This window comes from Orcinus orca, chromosome 2 (genome assembly GCF_937001465.1).
Source record: "Orcinus orca chromosome 2, mOrcOrc1.1, whole genome shotgun sequence".
NCBI classification, from domain to species: Eukaryota; Metazoa; Chordata; class Mammalia; order Artiodactyla; family Delphinidae; genus Orcinus; species Orcinus orca.
The window spans coordinates 70,438,249-70,458,783 of record NC_064560.1 but is presented as its reverse complement, the minus strand read 5'-3'; the positions used below and the strand labels follow the sequence as shown (position 1 = coordinate 70,458,783).

The 20,535-nt window shown below is 37.0% G+C and overlaps 1 pseudogene; it reads right to left on the bottom strand.

Annotated features, from left to right (window-relative positions):
* Positions 1–968: 968 nt before the first annotated feature.
* On the bottom strand, positions 969–2,398 carry LOC101283659 (dnaJ homolog subfamily C member 7-like; annotated as a pseudogene).
* Between the last annotated feature and the right edge of the window lie 18,137 nt (positions 2,399–20,535).

Sequence of the window (20,535 nt, the reverse complement as noted above, 5' to 3'; positions counted from 1 at the left end):
ATTTCTTCATGTGTATTTAAGTTACTGTTTAATATCCTTTTATTTCAGCTTGAAGTTAAATGTTTTATTATTTCTTGTGGAGCAGACATGCTATCCATGAATTCTCTGATTTTATTTACTTGAGAATGTCTTAATTTCTCCCTCATTTTTCAAGGTTAATTTTGCCAGATGTAGAATTCTTAGTTGACAATCTTCTATTTCAGCACTTTAAACATGCCATCCCACTGCCTCCTGACCTTCCTGATCCCTAATGAAAAGTCAGATGTTATCTTACTAAAGATAGCTTGCAGATGATAAGTTGCTTTTCTCTTGTTACTTCCGCATTCTTTCATTATCTTGGTTTTCAGCAATTTGACTAAGATGTCTCTAAACATGGATCTCTTTGTGTTGATTCTACATAGAATTTATTGAGCTACTTAGATTACAGTATAATACTTTTTGGTCAAATTTGGGAAGTTTGGGACCATTCCATCTTCAGATAGTCTTTCTACATCTTTCTCTCTCTCCAGTCCTTCTGGGGCCTACATTAGCTATATGTTGGTATGCTTGATGGTGTCCCATAAGAACCAAAAGGTCCTGTTGTTTTTATTTATTCCTTTTTCATTTTCTTTCTCAGACTGGATAATCTCAATTGACCCTTATTCGTGATAACTGATTCTTCCTTCTGTCAGTGTAATCCCTTGTTGAGCCCCCCAGTGAATGTTTTATATTAATTGTTTTACTTTCCAACTGTAGAATTTCTACTTGGTTCATTTTTTGTTTTGTTTTGTTTTAATAAAGTTAAACAGTAAAACAAAAATTCACAAGCTGCCCTGTCCACCCCCACCTCCCTCCCCTACCTGCAGTCTTTGGTGTTGGCTCGCTTTCCTTCACCCCACTCACTCAGACACTGGGTATCTAATTGAAAGAATGAAACGGCTCTAAGTACATGGATCATGATGAAGGGAGGAGGCGAACTGTGTCCACACTGGAGGTTAAACTGAGCAAGTCTGCATTCTCTGGGTTCTGGATGGTTTCCTTTCATTAGCCAAATTGAAAACAAAAGTTCCCTGCACCAGATGCTTCAAAGCTGAAACCCCCAGGACCACCGAAGAATGTCTTGAAGATATTGTTTGCATGAAAATCACCCATATTCATGCCCTCTTCATCCAGGTCTTGTTCACTGTCATAGCGAGTCTTTTTCTTGGGATCAGAGAGAATGGTAAAAGCTTCTCTGACTTCCTTGAACTTTTTCTCCTCCTCCTTCTGAACTTCAGCAATGGCTCCACTGTGGTGATCTGGATGGTGCATCAAGGCCCATTTCCGATAAGCTTTCTTGATCTCGTCCTCAGAGGCATTCTTGTCTACTCCAAGAATCTTGTAGTAATCTTTCCTCTTACTCTTCTTCAGTTCCAGCTCTGCATTTTTTAGGAGCTGTTTGTGTTCTTTCGTTTTCTCCACCTGATATACTTTTTCATAGTCCCGTACTGCTTCTTCATAGTGTTCTGTGTCCATGTAACACTGACCTCTTCTCAAGTAGGCTTTTATATAAGTGTCATCAAGCTTCACTGCATTTGTGCAGTCTTCTATTGCATCATCTAGTTTCTTAAGCTTGGAATTAACCATACCCCAATGACAGTAGAGTTTAGCGTTTGTTCTTTTATTATTGGGGTCTATCCCCAGGGCTTCTGTGTACAGTTCACATGCTAGCTTGTAATTTCCTTCTTTAAATGTTTTATTCCCATCTTCTTTCTTTGCTTTAAGTGCTTGGCATTTCTGCAAGTGACGCAGGCCTTCTCATGGTCAGGAGCCATCCTGAGAGCTTGGACAAAAAAACTGAACCGCCTTCTCAATACAATCTTCATAATCAAGGCAAAGACTTCGTACATACAGAGCATCGGCATTGGTGGAATCCATTCGTAAAATGTCACTGGCCACACACTGTGCTTCTGGATAATGACCCAGCATTGCTAAACATTATGCTTTGAGGATTTTGAAGTGATGGCAGGCAGGGGCATATTCTAGGGCATGGTGCATGCAGAAAACAACCTTCCGAAAATCTCTCTTCTCAAAATCCGTTTCTGCTATTTTCTCATATTCTATGATTGCATTGGCATTCTTGAACTCCTGTTGTGCCTGAGCATTTTTTTTGACCCAGGTCTAGGGCTCTCTGGAAACTACGACATGCCACCATAGCATTCCCTAGAGATAGGTGGCATTTGTCCTCTCATAGATGTCCCTCACTGACTGCTGTGCATCTCCAAGAGCTTCCCAGAACTTTCTGAGCATCATCAAGGTGGCTGCTCGATTCCTGTAATAGCTAGCATTTTTAGGACACATATCTCTTTGCTTCCTCGTCATATAGCAGCTCTGGTTCAGTTGCCGCCGTTACCACATTGCACTCCAGGGCAGCCGCCATCTTACCTCTGGGACCCTCTACCTGGTTCTTCTTTACACTTCCTGTCTCTTTACTGATATTCTTTTTTTTGGTGACACATATTTCTCATTTTTATATACGTTTTCCTTTAGTTCTTTGCATGTATTTATGATAGCTGATTTAAATTCGAGTAAGTTTAACATCTTACTAGAATTCTCAGGGTCAGTTCCTATTGGCTGCTTGTTTTTCCCATTGCCTGTGTATGGGTTATACTTCCCTGTTTTTTGGGGTATCTTGTAAGTTTTTATTGATTATCTAGACATTTAGAATAATGTACTGTGGCACCTTTAGCAATCCAATTCTCTCTCCCACTAGGGTTTGTTGTCATTGTTATTTGTTTTATTGTTATTGTTATTTAGTATTTTTTGACTATTTCTTTAAAGTGTGTATTATTTGTTATGTGGCAATTGATGTGTGCTCAGTTATCCTAGTTGTAAGCTAACAGAGATTTTCTTAAATGTCGTGAACCAGTGAGTCTACCAACCTTTCCTGAGAGTCTCTGTTGAGCATGTCTTTAATGTTTTGACAAGCAGTCTACCTCTCTGTCTTAGCCTTCACTTCCTGATTATGCGGAGCCTGACAAAGCCCTAAGTTTTACCTCTGACTGGTGTCACTACCTCAGGCAACTGTTATGTTAAACAATTGCTGTTGATTCTTTTCAGCAAATACCATACAGGTTAGGGCTGTTGACAGAGAGTGAGTTCTGAGTTGGGTCAAGTAAAAACAAGTACTGAAACTGGACTTTTCATCATGCTGCAAGCAAGTCAAAGGGTGACAGTTCTCTGGGGCTTTTTAGGAAGCTCCAAACTATTCTGGCTCCTCCGGTGGCTGCTAGACTACTTGATTTCACAGTTAGTATAGTTGTGAGACTATTGCTTTTCAAAGCTCCCATGGAGCTGGGGAGAGAGTGATCGGATTATGGCAAGCTAAAAGACTGCAGGGCTCACTGTTTTGACTAAAATTTAGTTGTTTTTTCTTGAATAAACATTTCATGGATTTTTTCAAGCCTTTAATTCATTTGCAGAGTTTATATAGCTTTTATAGGGGAGAGGATTTTCAGAAATCTTTACTCAGACATTTGGAAATCAAGCCCCTCTGCTTCACTTTTGATGATCAAAACAAATAGTTCCCATTTGTATAGTATGCTAGTTTTTACAAAAGACCCTCATGTATTACCTCTTTTTCTTTTTAAATTTTGATTTGTGAAATATTTTAAACATAAAATGTAGGGAAAACAATTTATAGTGTATTCTTGTACTCACTATCCATATTTAACAGATGAAATATTTTGCCATATTTGCTTCATTTTTCTCTTTTTATTTTGAAAGAAAGAAATATGTTGATTATTTTTCCTTCTTACCCTCTAAAGAGGTTACTTCTCTTTTGAGGTTCACATTTGTTAATGCTAATCATATTTGCAAACTTTGGTACATCAATGCATAAAAATACATGTGTATTTATCTATATCTGTATACTGTCTTGTGTGTTCTTTAAATGATAGCTTACTTTTATACATTTCTTTTTGAAACTAGCATTTCTTTATCATTTTGACATTTATCCATGCTGTTGCATATAAATCTATAGTTTAACAGAATAGTACTTCATTAACTTATCAAATATACTCTATTTATTCAGTCTTATACTGATGACACTTCAGGACAGTTGTTGTGAGTGGTGTGAGCTCTGAAGCCAGAAATCCTGGACTCTAATCCCTTTTGGGTTACTTTTATTTGTAATTTGGGGAAAATTATTTAACTGCAGTGCCTTGATTTACTCATATGGGTATAACAATAGTACCTACCACATAATTTTTAGGATTAAATTACATAGTACAAATGAAAATCTTAAAAGAGTTCTTGGGAAACAGTAATGCCTTGGCAAGAATTAGTTCCTATTATAAACAATGCTGCAGGAAACACCCTCATACATATCTCATGAAATTTCTGGATAATAAAATATGCAATGTCCAGCTCAAAAGAGTGGTACGAAGGTGCATTTCCACTAGCTTTTCCCAAATTCTAATCATATATTGATGGAATCAGACAACCAGCCTGGGTCAAGGTATTTGACATGCATATATTCAACAAAAAAATCAGTGTCCAGAATGCACATTTACTGAAACCTTCTCTAAGTTTATAAGAAAAAATATTCCCATTAAAAAATGGGAAAATAAATGTGAATAGAAAATTCACTGGAAAAGAAACTCCCATGACCAATAGAGTCAATAGAAAATTCACCGAAAAAGAAACTTCCATGACCAATAGAGTCAGAGAGGTTAATTGACTAACTGGTAGTTAGAAACCTTGTAAGTAAGTGATCCAAAGTAGCTTTAATGCACATTTCCCAAGTCCACACGCAGACTTTCTCCACTACTCCACTTTTCTTCCAATTAATCCTCCAATTACTGAATCTCTGCTTCTCTAAGCGATGTGTAACAGCAGCGTGTTCCTCCTGCTTTTGGAGTGTCCTTTTATTTAAACAAAAACATTTTTTCTAGGAAGATTTCTCTAAGCTGAAATTAGCTAGAGTAACTTGGAACACATGGTGTGTTATCTACGGATGTGTGCATGCGTTTAGAAAATCTGTGTAGTTGTTTCTACAAATGTATGAATGTAACAGGTGTCCAGGCACACATGTGTTTTTCATAGCTACTGCTTGCAAAAGAGTTGATGGAAGCGATCTCCTTTCAGAATAGCAACAGAGCTAATACAGCTATTCACTACAATTCACATTTACCGAAATGAAACAGGAATTTGGCAACTTGAAGTGGAGTTACCAGAGGTTGGCATGCTCATGGGCTTCTAAAATATATGAGGGAAAAACATTTCCTATCCAATATTTGACATTCTATGTTCCAAAAGATTTTTTATTTTAACCCCAGTCTTAATAGCCCTTCAGTATCAAAATTAAGTGTGTTTTCCGCTAAAAGGCCAGTGAAACTTAAGGTTGCGCTGGGGTCTCGGTAGCCAGTGCATCTTCTGTAAGTGGCTTGATTGCCGTCTGTAGAGAGGAGTGCTGGGAAAGATGTGCTTGACCAAGGCTATACATTACAGTCCAATTAATGTGAAGATCACTACATGAGTCTTTAACTTTATCTAGTAACTGTTGTAATCTCTAATGGAGACCACAGAGAGAGCAGAGGGACATTTAGAATCCACTCTCTCTGCCAGGCACGAAGGGGAATGGTTTCGGTTGTATACCGTTGTATACACCAGGGTAGCTTCTCTCAAATTTTCTGTCCCCCAAATGCCTCTCTTACTCTTACCATCTCAATTAAGAATTATAAACAAAAGCCAGAACCTTCAAGGTACATGTGAATATGGGCATTACCAAGTATAGCAGTAGTTCCTAGCAAGGGCTCTGGAGTGAGAGACCTTGGTGAGAATTTCAGGCTATTTGAGTTGGGTTATTAAAACCCTCTAAGCCTCAGGTTCATCAGTCAATAACGGGAATGAGAATTGCATCCTTTTCATAAAATTATTAGAATGATTAAATAGCCTCTGGGTTTAAAGAATCCTGAGTCCTAAGCAATTTGTACACATTTGCTTTTATTATACTCTTATTGAATATTAAAGAAAAATAAAGCTCTGAGTGTGTCCCAAAGTCAGGACATCCAAGGTAACTCACCATGGTTATTCATTGTGTGGTCTTCTAATGTCAGCTTTTTAGTCGTTTTCTTTGCTGCCCTGATTCCTCTGTGGTCATTGAGCATTTTCTAGGCCCACTTGAGCTCAACTCTCTCTTTGTGATAAAAGCTTTAGTATAGGAATTTTTTTACTTCCACCATGGAAGGACTGGCCTGTTCAACCCTTCTCTTGTGAGTGCTACTTGTCAATACTGCCTTCCATCAGTGTTTCCTCATGTCTCCCTTTCTTAAAGGTTTACCTCTGGTTTCTTCATGCCTCTGTCTCACAGATACTCTCTGAGCTTTTTAAACACCCCCACTGGATACATATCAGATTCTACTGAGAATAGGGGGAGAATGTCTGCTACCTCATACCAGAGGACTTAGTCAATTTCCTTTCTCGATATCTCACCCTTTGAGAACAGGGTCTTCCTTTCTCTGATACCTTCAAGGTCAAAAGTGGAATAGAAGATTTGAACCAGCCTCCATATCATGAATTACAGGATATTATACACTCTCTATTTCTCACTATAGCACAGATATATATATATATATATATATATATATATATATATATATATATATATATATATACACACACATGTATACCTATGTCTGGTACTAAGGAGACTACTCAGTGGGCTGCCACACCTAGACATTTTAGCTAAATTTGGAACAGTGCCTAAAAAGAATTAATATTATTCTGACCAAAAATCAGGTGTGTTTGTTCAAAATCTTTTTATGCCAGGTTTATCATTATTGCAACTATATACTTTAATTAATGAATATGTAAATTGATGAAATATGAGCGTGAGTTGTTGCTACTATAAAAATTAAATTGATAGTTTGGGAGAGACAAGATAAAAGAAAATTACTGTCTTAGTCATTGTCTTCAGGCTACTATGACAAAAATCCCACAGACTGGGTGGCTTAAACAGCAAACATTTATTCCTCACAGTTCTGGAGGCTGGGAAATCCACAATCAAGGTGCTGGACAATTTGGTTCTTGTAAGAGCCTTCTTCCTAATTTGCAGATGGTTGCCTTCTTGTAATCTCTTCACATGATGACAAAAGAGAGGTCTATTCTTTTTCTCTTCTTATAAGGACATGAATCCCATCATGAGTGCTTCAACCTAATTACCTCCCAAAGGCCCCACCTTCTAGTACCATGATATTAGGGGTTAGGGCTTCAATATATGAATCAGAGGGTTACAAACACACAGTTCATAACAATCATCAAAAATATTTGTTGCTGGGGCTCCCCTGGTGACGCAGTCGTTGAGAGTCCGCCTGCCGATACAGGCGACATGGGTTCGCACCCCGGTCTGGGAAGATCCCACATGCTGCGGAGCAGCTAGGCCTGTGAACCATGGCCATTGACCCTGCGCATCTGGAGCCTGTGCTCCACAATGGGAGAGGCCACAATGGTGAGAGGCCCGCGTACCGCAAAAAAAAAAAAAAAAAAAAAAAAAAAATTTGTTGGGAATTAAGTATGGGTGATAAAACTAATGTGAAATAACAGCAAAAACCATGTAAGACAGTGCGCTTAACTTGCTGAGCAAGTGACATGTTACTGCACTCGCTACATACCATTTTAAAGAATTGAAGATCATTGCTGATATATTATAGATGTGGCTTGTGATCTTCATGAATTGGGTAATTTCCATAATTTAAAATAAATAAAGTATTTTAATTGTGCAAACTTATTTTTAGGATTATTTGTTTTAAATAACTTTTAAAAAGTCTTAACCCTGTAGTCAGAGAAAAGATGTGTATAAAGTTCAGAAATAATTTAGAACTTTGAGGGGCATTCAAGGGTATGACCCCCATCAGGACTGATCCTCCTGTGCTATCTCCCCTATATTCCCCACTAAGCCAAAAGGCCACGTCAGAGGAGAGAGCTATGAGGCTCAGAGACATAAACCAAAGAAAATATTTGTTATGTCATCATTCTCCATTTTGTTAGAACTAAACAAAGAGCTAAAAATAAAAGGCAATAAAATTACATGAAAAATAGCCTTTATTTACATTTGTTTAGTGTTCAAGGTAAGAGGTGACCTGTGAAGATTCCAAAGAGGCCCTCTGATATACTTTCAAGGACTTAACTGAGCGTCAAAACCAATGATGACCCTGATCTTTTACTATGTGAAACTTTCTTTTGCAATTCATGAAACTCAGAGACGGAAAACCAAAGAACAGAGGCAAAGAAGATGGGGTGAAACACCAGGAGAAACTAGGAGAAACAAAAAGTAAAGGAAGTCAAGAGAACAAAAGCAGAATTTTCTGAAGGGAAACACTCCTAATACACATATGTGTATTTATAAATTCACAAATAAATAATTATGAAGCTAACATTGAATGGGAGTTTACCATATGCTGTCTTCTTATAATTTCTTGCTATATAAGAAATTATTTCCTTGAGTGAAAGAAGGTTTACCTTTAATTCATGTGTTTCTGAAAGCCTACCTCATCCATGACAAGCAGTAGACTTATGTTAATTGTATCAATCAAGGTAAAAATTTCATAAATTGCAAAAGAAATTTTGGCTTGGTAAGGGATCAGGGACACCCTGGTCTTGACACTCAGTAAAGTCCTTGAAAGTGTATCAGAGGGCCTCTTTGGAATCTTCACAGGATCACCTCCTACCTCAAACAAATAAAGCAAATAAAGGTAAATAAAGCCTAAGTAAATAAAGACTATTTCTTATGTAACTTCGTTGCTTATTTTTCAAGTTCTTTAAGACTATAACAAAATAGAGAATGATGACTTAACAAATATGAAATTTTTTAATATTCTCTAATACATCATGAATTGATAAAGTAAATGTATGTATAATGTTAAAAATGAAAAAGTAACTTCATCATACTGTTTACAATGAAAAATTACAAATATAAATAATTTAGGGTCCATATGGATTAAAGGTGATTTATATAAATTGCTTGACATATAGAAGGTGCTCCATAATGTTAAGTATTATTATTGCAAGGGTTTTGTAAGCTTCGTTTTATTCTCTTGGGAGACGTACACATATTTTTTGTATTATTTATATGGAAAAATATTTTCCCAGTTCCAAGTGTCCAATTTATAAATGAATTTTTAGGCTAACACATTTGAATATTGTACATTATCTTCACTAATAGATATAGAAGCTCAACCTGATAATGGTAGGAGAAAAAACAATGCCAGGGTCTTACTATTTACATCATCCTTTTGTTTCTGCCTGTTCCCAAGGTGGCCCAAATTTGAAAGTTGAGAGAAATGTTGTCAATTCTATGTTGACCAAAAGAGAAAGTTTCTTCCAAATCATTTTATTTAAAAGGTGCCTGGAAGTTATGAGTGCAAATAAGAAAGACCAATAGAAAATAACAGAGTAAAAAATGATCTCCACAATTTTGTATTTAAAAATAAAAATATTTAACCAGAGAAATGCTTAAAGATGAAATCATGTTAACATTTATTGTAATTTTTTTAAAATAGCAAAACAAATTTCAGTGCCCAGCTCTGGGGGACAAGTAAGTCTGATGGTGGTACATGTGTATAATCTAATACTCAGCAGCTGTTAAAATGATAGAAAATTGCTATTTCCTACTATTTCCTATTTCTTGCAATTGCCACGTGATTATGCTAATTTATAAGCTGAGTGTGCATTTGTGTGTGTGTGTGTGTGTGTGCATCTAGAAAGCCAAAGACAAAATGTTCACAGTCATCAGTTCTAGATATTTAGATATTTTGTGACTCCCAAAAGAAATTAATTTTTCTACCAATATTTTCTGTTTTCTATATTGATCCTCTAAACTACAGTTACAAAAGGAGTTTCATGGTTATGCTTTATTTCTCATTGGTGTATGTTTTCTTTTTCCTGGGGTTCTTAGAAACATTAATCTAAGGAAAAATCTAGAAAATTAGCCAAGGTATAGTTTCACAACTGTAATTTCTAGGCCCTGACAGAGAGCCTCCTTCCACATAGCTGTCAGCAAATCAAACTCTCCACTGATGATAATGTATTAAATAAAAGCTGCTTTTTAAAATTACAACTACAGCATAAAAGAAAAGATGGGTTTCATATGGATTTTAATTTTTTTCCAGATCATTTCCAAACTTTCTTGTGAATTTCTTGCACCAAAAGAGCCTAGCTCAATTTCAAGTACCCCAACACTATCCCGTGCACCCCACCCCGGGGGCACACAGCTCATCTCAGCCGTCAGGACTGGTTTCCCAGGGAACTGTGGGATCTCTGATCCCTGCCTGAAGACCACAGGACACCACCCTAAGCTGCCCAGAAACGCTGGGAATGTAAATGGGAGTCTGACGCAGACAGGTGCTCTGCCTCTATGGGTTCTGCTCCCTCTCATTAGGCTCCAGAATAGTCTGTGGAAAGTCCGCTTGTCCTCTGCTCCAGCTTGGGTATGCCATCTGCCCTCCTCTGAGACTTGGTGGCCCCAACCAGATTTAGATGCATTAATACCATGTGCTGTTAATGGCTGGTGTCTGAAGGACACACTGCTCATCTCTCCCCAGCTCTGCTTTGTTACCTCTGACAACCACTCGAGGCTGGAAGAGACCTTATGTTACTTACACTCAGAGCCAGCCCAGCAGCTAAGTATGTTCTCACTGGGGACATCAATCTCGGATGCCGAAGTCTGGAGATTTGCATTGCAAATAGCCTACCGTGGTGACATTTCACCACTAGGAGCAGAACCTGAGGCATCCTCCCTGGCTAGAACCATAGAGGGAGAAACCCACTTTGTAGTCAAATTAAGTGAGGAAGAAAGGCAAGAAGGGGATGGGAAGAAATTGGACCACTTTCCTTTATTTTAAACTGAAGTATAGTTGATTTACAATTTGTGTTAGTTTCAGGTGTCCAGCAAGACAGGAACACAACCACACCCATATATATATATTTAGTATATATACTTAGAGTGTATGTATGTATGTATGTATGTATATATATATATATATATATATATATATATATATACTTTCTCAGATTATTTTCCCTTATAGGTTAGTACAAAATATTGAGTATAATTCTGTGTTATATAGTAGGTCTTTTCTGGTTATCTTATATACAGTAACGTGTATATATTAAGCCCAAACTCCTAATTTATCCCTTCCCCCACCTTTCTCCTTTGGTAACCATATGGAATCTTAAAAAAAATGATACAAATGAACTTATATACAAAATAGAAATGGACCGCTTGCCTTCTGAATGACACAAAGAATATTGATTTTTAAAATTTTGGGATCCTCGTTCTTTTCAGATCATGAGCTGTTTCCTCCAGGACTTAGATGAGCCCTAAGAATCCCATTTCCCACCCATACCTGACACCTGATGTCCTACACATGGCCTGTGAATGGTCTTTTCCTGACCCATGTCTTCTGGAAAGCTATTTCTTGGTTTGTTTTCTTCAGTTCTTATGTGTCATTCAGATCTCATACTACTTTGATTCTCTAGCATTTTCCATCTTTAACAAGGACTCATCTTTGAGAATTAAATAGGTTAGTGTATCAAAAAGGCTTTGCACTTGATGCATCTTAGCTATTATTGTATTGTTATTTGGGATAGTTACTCTTCCAGGGTGTTGTATTGAAAAACCTCATTTTGACATCAGGAAAATCTGGGCACTGATGTTAGCTCTACTGCTTTCTAATTTTATGACTTCAGACCAATTACTTAGCTTCTCCAACAGGACTACACATACATAAAGTGGGGATAATAAGAACACTTACCTTCTAATGTTGTAAGAATTAAATGGGATAATGATTCTGAGCATAGAGGTTTAGCCCAATGATTGGCAAATAATAAGGCCTGATTAAGAATTGGATAGTACTGTTATGTAATTATACACTGAGCTGCTAGCCAGAGTCATAGTTGTGGATGTGGAGTAAAATGGGCCTTGTTTGGATTCCAGACCTGCCACTAACTTGTTGTTTATGTCTGAGAAATTTATTTAAACCTTCAGAAGCTAAATTTTTCATCTGAAAAGTACAGACGTTAAGTCATACTTGATAGTCATTTTGAATATTAAATGAGATATATGGGTTTGACAGCTAGTAACATTTATTATTCATTCTTATATTACACAAAATAGTACAAACTGTTCTATAGTTTGGGTACCAGCTGCAGTTTACCCATTTTTTTCTTATTAGAGCTCTTGTCCTATTAGAGTTGTTGTAACACTGTGATCCAGGAACCTATCAGAATCCCTGACATCCTTTTAGGGATTTGTGAGTCCAATATTATTTTTCATAAGAAGACTAAAACATGATTTGCCTTTTCCACTCTCCTTTCCTCAAAATCGTACAGTGGCATTTTCCAGAAGCTACAGGATATGGGATGACATCACCACTCTGATGGTAATATGTGATGGGTTTCTAATAGTCTTTTAAAAATAAATTTCATGAATAAATATTTTAAGCTTTTTTCCCTTCTAATTCCTAATATAGAGAATATTGAAAGATATAATCCATACAAACAAAATCTCTTGGAGACCCCTCAATAATTTTTAAGAGTGTAAAGGTGTTCTGAAACTAAATCTTTGAAAATCCCTGTCAGGGGCGTGAGCCACGGCTAGCAGCATGGGCACCAGAAATGGGCATGAGATGATAAGGCTGCTGCTTTAACCACCAAGAATACTGTGGGCAAGCACAGGTCACTATCCACACCTCCCCTCTCAGGAGCCTGTGCAGTCTACCACTGCCAGGGTCCCATGATCCAGGGACAGGTAGAACACACAGTGCACCTCAGACTGGTGCAATGTCAGGCTGGCCTCTGCCGCCCCAGGCTCACCCACATTCCGTACCACACCCTGCCCCCAGCTTGAGTGAGCCAGAGACCCCTAATCAGCTTCTACTTTAACCCCATCCTATCTGGGTGAAGAACAGATGCCCTCAGGCGACCTACACACAGAGGTGGGGCCAAATTCAAAGCTGAACCCCAGGATCTGTGTGAACAAAGAAGAGAAAGGGAAATTTCTCCCAGCAGCCTCAGGAGCAGTGGATTAAAACTCCATGATCAATTGGATGTACCCTGCATCTGTGGAATACCTGAATAGAAAATGAATCATCCCAAATTCCAGGCAGTGGACTTTGGGAGCAACTATAGACTTGGGGTTTGCTTTCTGCATCTAATTTATTTCTGGTTTTATGTTTATATTAGTTTACTATTTAGAGCTTATTATCAGCCGTAGCTTTGTTTATTGATTTGGTTTCTCTCTTCCTTTTTTTAAAATATATATATATATATATATATACTTTTATTCATTTTTCTCTTTTTGTGTGTGTGTATGTGTATGCTATGTTGTGTGATTTTTTCTGTATAGCTTTGATTTTACCATTTGTCCTAGGATTCTGTCTGTTGTTTTTGGTTTTTTTTTGGAGAATTTTTAGTGCTTGTTAGCATTGGTGGATTTGTTTTTTAGTTTGGTAGAGCTCTTATTTCTTTCTCTCTTTCTTTTTTATTACTTTTTTATTTTTAACATTTTTTTCTGTTTTAATAAATTTTATTTATTTATTATTTCTTTCTTTTATTTCTCCCTTTTCTTCTGAGCTGTGTGGCTGACAGGGTCTTGGTGCTCTGGCCGGGTGTCAGGCCTCACCCTTTGAGGTGGGAGAGCTGAATTCAAGACATTGGAACACCAGAGACCTCCCAGCCCCATGTAATATCAAACAGCAAAAGATCTCCTAGAGATCTCCATCTCAGCGCTAAGACCCAGCTCCACTCAATGACCAGAGAGATACAGTGCTGGACAACTTAAGCAAAACAACCAGCAAGACAGGAACACAACCACACCTATTAGCAGAGAGGCTGTCTAAAATAATAATAAATTCACAGAAACCCCATAACACACCACTGAACATGGTCCTGCCCACCAAAAATACAAGATCCATCATCATAAACCAGAACACAGGCACAAGTCACCTCCACCAGGAAGCCTATACAAGCCACTGAACCAAACTTACTCACTGGGAGCAGACACCAAAAAACAACGGGAACTACAAACTTGCAGCCTGCAAAAAGGAGACCCCAAATAAGAAATACACAGCAGATGAATGAGCAAGGTAAAAACCCACAAGGCCAAACAAATGAAGAGGAAATAGGCAGTCTATCTGAAAAAGAATTCATAGTAATGATGGTAAATATGATCCAAAATCTTGGAAATAGAATGGAGAAAATAAAAGAAACATATAACAGGGATTTAGAAGAACTAAAGAGCAAACAAACAGTGATGAAAAACAGAATAAATGAAATTAAAAATTCTCCAGAAGGAATCAATAGCAGAATAACTGAGAGAGAACAGACAAGTGACCCGGAAGATAAAATAGTGAAATAACTACCGCAGAGCAGAATAAAGAAAAAAGGCTGAAAAGAATTGAGTACAATCTCAGAGACCTCTGTGACAACATAAAACACACCAACATCCAAATTATAGGTGTCCCAGAAGAAGATAAAAAGAAAAGAACTGAGAAAATATTTGAAGAGATTATAGTTGAAAACTTCCCTAATATGGGAAAGGAAATAGTCAATCAAGTCCAGAAGTGCAGAGAGTCCCATACAGGATAAATCCAAGGAGAAACACACCAAGACACCTATTAATCAAAATATCAAAAAATAAACAGAAAGAAAAAAATATAAAAAGCAACAAGGGAAAAGCAACAATTAACATACAAGAGAATCCCTATAAGGTTAACAGCTGATCTTTCAGCAGAAATACTGAAAGCCAGAACAGAGTGACAGGACATATTTAAAGAGATCAAAGGGAAAAACCTACAACCAAGATTACTCTACCAAGCAAGGATCTCATTCAGATTTGACAGAGAAATTAAAACCTTTACAGACAAGCAAAAGCTAAGAGAATTCAGTACCACCAAACCAGCTTCACAAGAAATGCAAGAGGAACTTTTCTAGACAGGAAACAAGAGACAAGGAAAAGACTTAAAATAGCAAACACAGAACAATTAAAAAATGGGAAAAAGAACAAACATATCAATAACTCCCTTAAATGTAAATAGATGAAGTGCTCCAACCAAAAGGCATAGAATGGCTGAATAGATTAAAAAAAAAAAAAAAAAGACCTGTATATATGTGGTCTTCAGGAGACCGACTTCAGACCTAGGGACACATACAGACTGAAAGTGAGGGGATGGAAAAAGATACTGCATGCAACTGGAAATCAAAAGAAAGCTGGAGTAGTAATTCTGATATCAGACAAAAGAGACTTTAAAATAAAGACTATTACAAGAGACAAAGAAGGGCAGTATCTAATGATCAAGGGATCAATCCAAGAAGAAGATATAACAATTGTAAATATTTATGCACCCAACATTGGAGCACCTCAATACATAAGGCAAATACTAACAGCCATAAAAGGGGAAATCCACAGTAACACAATCATAGGAGACTTTAACACCCCACTTTCACCAATGGACAGATCATCCAAAATGAAAATAAATAAGGAAACACAAGCTTAAAATGACATGTTAAACAAGATGGACTTAATTGATATTACAGGACATTCCATCCAAAAACAGCAGATTATGCTTTCTTCTCAAGTTCTCATGGAACATTCTCCAGGATAGATCATATCTTGAGTCACAAATAAAGCACTGGTAAATTTAAGAAAATTGACATCATATCAAGTATCTTTTCTGACCAAAACACTATGAGACTAGATATCAAATACAGGAAAAAAATCTGTAAAAAATACACACACGGAAGTGACACAATACACTACTAAATAAACAAAAGATCACTGAAGAAATGAAAGAGGAAATCAAAAATACCTAGAAATAAAAGACAATGAAAACACGACAACCTAAAACCTGTGGGATGCAGCAAAAGCAGTTCTAAGTGGGAAGTATATAGCAATACAATCCTACATCAAGAAACAAGAAACATCTCAAATAAACAACCTAACCTTATACCTAAAGCAATTAGAGAAAGAAGAACAAAAAACCCCAAAGTTAGCAGAAGGAAAGAAATCATAAAGATCAGAGCAGACATAAATGAAAAAGAAATGAAGGAAATGAAAGCAAGGAACAATAAAACTAAAAGCCGGTTCTTTGAGAAGATAAACATAATTGATTAACCATTAGCCAGATTCATTAAGAAAAAAGGGAGAAGATTCAAATCAATAGAATTAGATATGAAAAAGGAGAAGTAACAACTGACACTGCATAAATACAAAGGATCATGAGAGATTACTACAAGCAACTATATGTCAATAAAATGGACAACCTGGGAAACTTCTGAGACTGAACCAGGAAATAATAGAAAATATAAACAGAACAATCACAAGCACTGACATTGAAACTGTGATTGATTAAAAGCTACTAACAAACAAAAGTCCAGGACCACATAGCTTCAAAGGTGAATTCTATCAAACATTTAGAGAAGAGCTAACACCAATCTTTCTCAAACTCTTCCAAAATATAGCAGAGGGAGGAACACTCCCAACCCATTCTATGAGGCCACCATCATCCTGATGCCAAAACCAGACAAAGATGTCACAATGAAAGAAAACTACAGGCTAATATCACAGATGGACATAGATGCAAAAACCCTCAACAAAACACTAGCAAACAGAGTCCAACAGCACATTAAAAGGATCATACACCATGATCAAGTAGGGTTTATACCAGGAATTCAAGAATTCTTCAATATACGCAAATTAAACAATGTGATACTCGATATTAACAAATTGGAGGAGAAAAACCATATGACCATCTCAATAGATGCAGAAAAGCTTTCAACAAAACTCAACACTCATTTATGATAAAAAACCTCCAGAAATTGGGCATAAAGGCAGCTTAACTCAACATAATAAAGGCCATATATGACAAACCCACAGCCAGCGTTGTTCTCAATGTTTAAAATCTGAAACCATTTCCATTAAGATCAGGAAAAATACAAAGTAGTCCACTCTCAGCACTATTATTCAACATAGTTTTGTAAGTTTTAGCCACAGCAATCAGAGAAGAAAAAGAAATAAAAGGATTCCAAATCAGAAAAGGAGTAAAACTGTCACTGTATGCAGACGAAATGATACTATACATAGAGAATCCTAAAGACGCTACCAGAAAACTACTAGAGCTAATCAATGAATTTGGTAAAGTAGCAGGATAGAAAACTAGTGCACAGAAATCTCTTGCACTCTGCCAATACACTAATGATGAAAAATCTGAAAGAGAAATTAAGGAAACACTCCCGTTTACCACTGCAACCTAAAGAATTAAATACCTAGGAATAAACCTACCTAAGGAGACAAAAGACCTGTATGAAGAAAACTATAAGACACTGATGAAAGAAATTAAGGATGATACAAACAGATGGAGAGATGTACCATGTTCTTGGATTGGAAGAATCAACCTCGTGAAAATGACTAAACTACCCAAAGCAATCTGCAGATTCAATGCAATCCCTATCAAAAAACCAGTGGCATTTTTCACAGAACTAGAACAAAACAATTCACAATTTGCATGAAAACACAAAAGACTCTGAATAGCCAAAGCAATCTTGAGAAAGAAAAACAGAGCTGGAGGAATCATTGTCCCAGACTTCAGACTATACTACAAAGATACAGTCATCAAGACAGTATGGTACTGACACAAAAACAGAAATATAGATCAATGGAACAGGATAGAAAGCCCAGAGATAAACCCACACACATATGGTCACCTTATCTTTGATAAAGGAAGCAAGAATATACAGTGGAGAAAAGACAGCCTCTTCAATAAGTGGTGCTGGGAAAACTGGACAGCTACATGTAAAAGAATGAAATTAGAACACTCCCTAACACTATACACAAAAATAAACTCAACTGGATTAAAGACCTAAATGTAAGGCCAGAAACTATAAAATTCTTAGAGGAAAACATAGGCAGAACACTACATGACATAAATCAAAGCAAGATCCTTTTTGACCCACCTCCTAGAGAAATGGAAATAAAAATAAACCAATGGGACCTAATGAAACTTAAAATCTTTTGCATTGAAAATGAAAACATAAACAAGACGAAAAGACAACCCTCCGAATGGGAGAAAATATTTGCAAATGAAGCAAGTGACAAAGGACTAATCTCCAAAATATACAAGCAGCTCAATATCAAAAAACAAACAACCCAATCCAAAAATGGGCAGAAGACCTAAATAGACATTTCTCCAAAGAAGATATACAGATTGCCAACAAACACATGAAAGGATGTGCAATATCACTAATCATTAGAGAAATGCAAATCAAAACTACAATGAGATATCATCTCACACCAGTCAGAATTGCCATCATCAAAAAATCTACAAACAATAAATGCTGGAGAGGGTGTGGAGAAAACATTGGTGGGAATGTAAATTTCTACTGCCTCTATGGAGAACAGTATGGAGGTTCCTTACAAAACTAAAAACAGAAAATGTTTTTAGTTTTAAGACCCAGCAATCATACTACTGTGCATATACCCTGAGAAAAGACCCAGCAATCATACTACTGGGCATATACCCTGAGAAAACCGTAATTCAAAAAGAGTTATGTACCACAATGTTCATCACAGCACTATTTATAATAGCCAGGACATGGAAACAACCTAAGTGTCCATCGACAGATGAATGGATAAAGAAGATGTGGCACATATATGCAATGGAATATTACTCAGCCATAAAAAGAAACAAAATTGAGTTATTTGTAGTGAGGTGGATGGACCTAGAGACTGTCATACAGATTGAAGTAAGTTAGAAAGAGAAAAATAAATACTGTATGCTAACACATACATATGGAATCTAAAAAAAAAAAAAAATGGTTCTGAGGAACCTAGGGGCAAGACAGGAATAAAGACGTAGACATAGAGAATGGACTTGAGGACAAGGGGAGTGGGAAGGGTATGCTGGGACGAAGTGAGAGAGTGGCATGGACCTATGTACACTACCAAATATAATATAGGTAGTTGTGGGAAGCAGCCACATAGCATAGGGAGTTCAGCTCAGTGCTTTGTGACCACCTAGAAGCGTGGAACAGGGAGGGTGACAGGGGGATGCAAGAGGGAGGAGATATGCAGATATATGTATATGTATAGCTGATTCAGTTTGTTATACAGCAGAAAGTAACACACCATTGTAAAGCAATTATACTCCAATAAAGATGTTAAAATAAATAAATAAATACTTTATTCAAAAGAAAAAGAAAATCCCTGTTGTATCAAATTTCAATTCATTTATATGCACTCATCTTCCCCAGTGGACCAGGAGATCCTACAGACAAGTGCTATATTGAACTTTGGGTTTCTACTTCCTAGCTTGCCACCTGTACCCAGTAAAGTTTCACCAGTTTTGTGTAGAAATAACATATGAACTGTTATTTATGTTGGGTATTACATCTCCCCATCCCAAATATAATATCATTAATATGTACATTTCTCATATACTTTGCTTTCTTCCCCTGTGGCAACTAGTGATTCTTTGGGTGAATCAGCTGTTTGTAGCCTTGTATTAAATTCTGTATAACAGGACCCCTACTCTGCTTTCCAGGTGAGGATGCACAGCAACCCAGCCTGTCTACTAAGCCATCTCTCTGACCTCACAGGTCCTGGACTCTTTTTTGGTAGGAGACCTAGTCTTGCTACTTCTGTACCTAACAACATCTTAAAACAGTGGGTTCTACCAGCTTTGTCTCCTCAGCATCACTAGCTTATGCAGCATCACTTTGATATTCCCAAAATGGTCCCAGAAGAATGAGGGCTTAGCCATTCCCTATTTCTTTATCAATTTTTCCTGATATTCTTCATCTTCCTTAACTTGCGGTGAACTTAGCTACAAACGCTTCTGCCACTTCTGGATCTTTACCCAGTCTATCTCTTCCTCCCAATATGCCCTGTGCTTTGGTTCCACCTACCAAATCTACATGTTCTTTGGGGTCCACATTTACTGTCACATTTCCATAAAACCAGTAGGAATTCATCACTCTTCCTCAGGGTTCCACAATACTGACCACAGTTTATCTGATCAAATCTATTTGTAGTGGGTATGCTTATCTTTTCCCATCTCTTAAGCTCCTTAAGGGAAAGAATTATTTCTTACTCATTGTTATGGAACAATAACAGTGCTATGGAATTGCTATGGAACATGGCTTTTATTATTAAGGAACTCACAAAAAGTGCTGAATCTCATTTGAAGCTTGATCACTCACCCTAGATATTTTTTCCATATTAGTAGAACTATCTCCTTTGAAAAATCACAGGGAAAGAAAAATTCTTATTACACCTATGTTCTATGAAAACAAATCAGGTACTATGAAGCATTTCAGTAGGAAAAAGAAAAAAGGCCATTTTTAGCCACATATGTTTGGCAATGAGCATTTCACTGCTGCCTGCAGTAGCCTGAAAATTCAGTGGATAAATAAATGTGCATTGGTTTCTGTCAAGTGCAACGTGCAAAGATCTGTGTTAGTTGCAGGCGTTACAAAGCTCGAGACATTATCTGCATGCCCCAAAGAGCATGGTTTAGTTAGAGC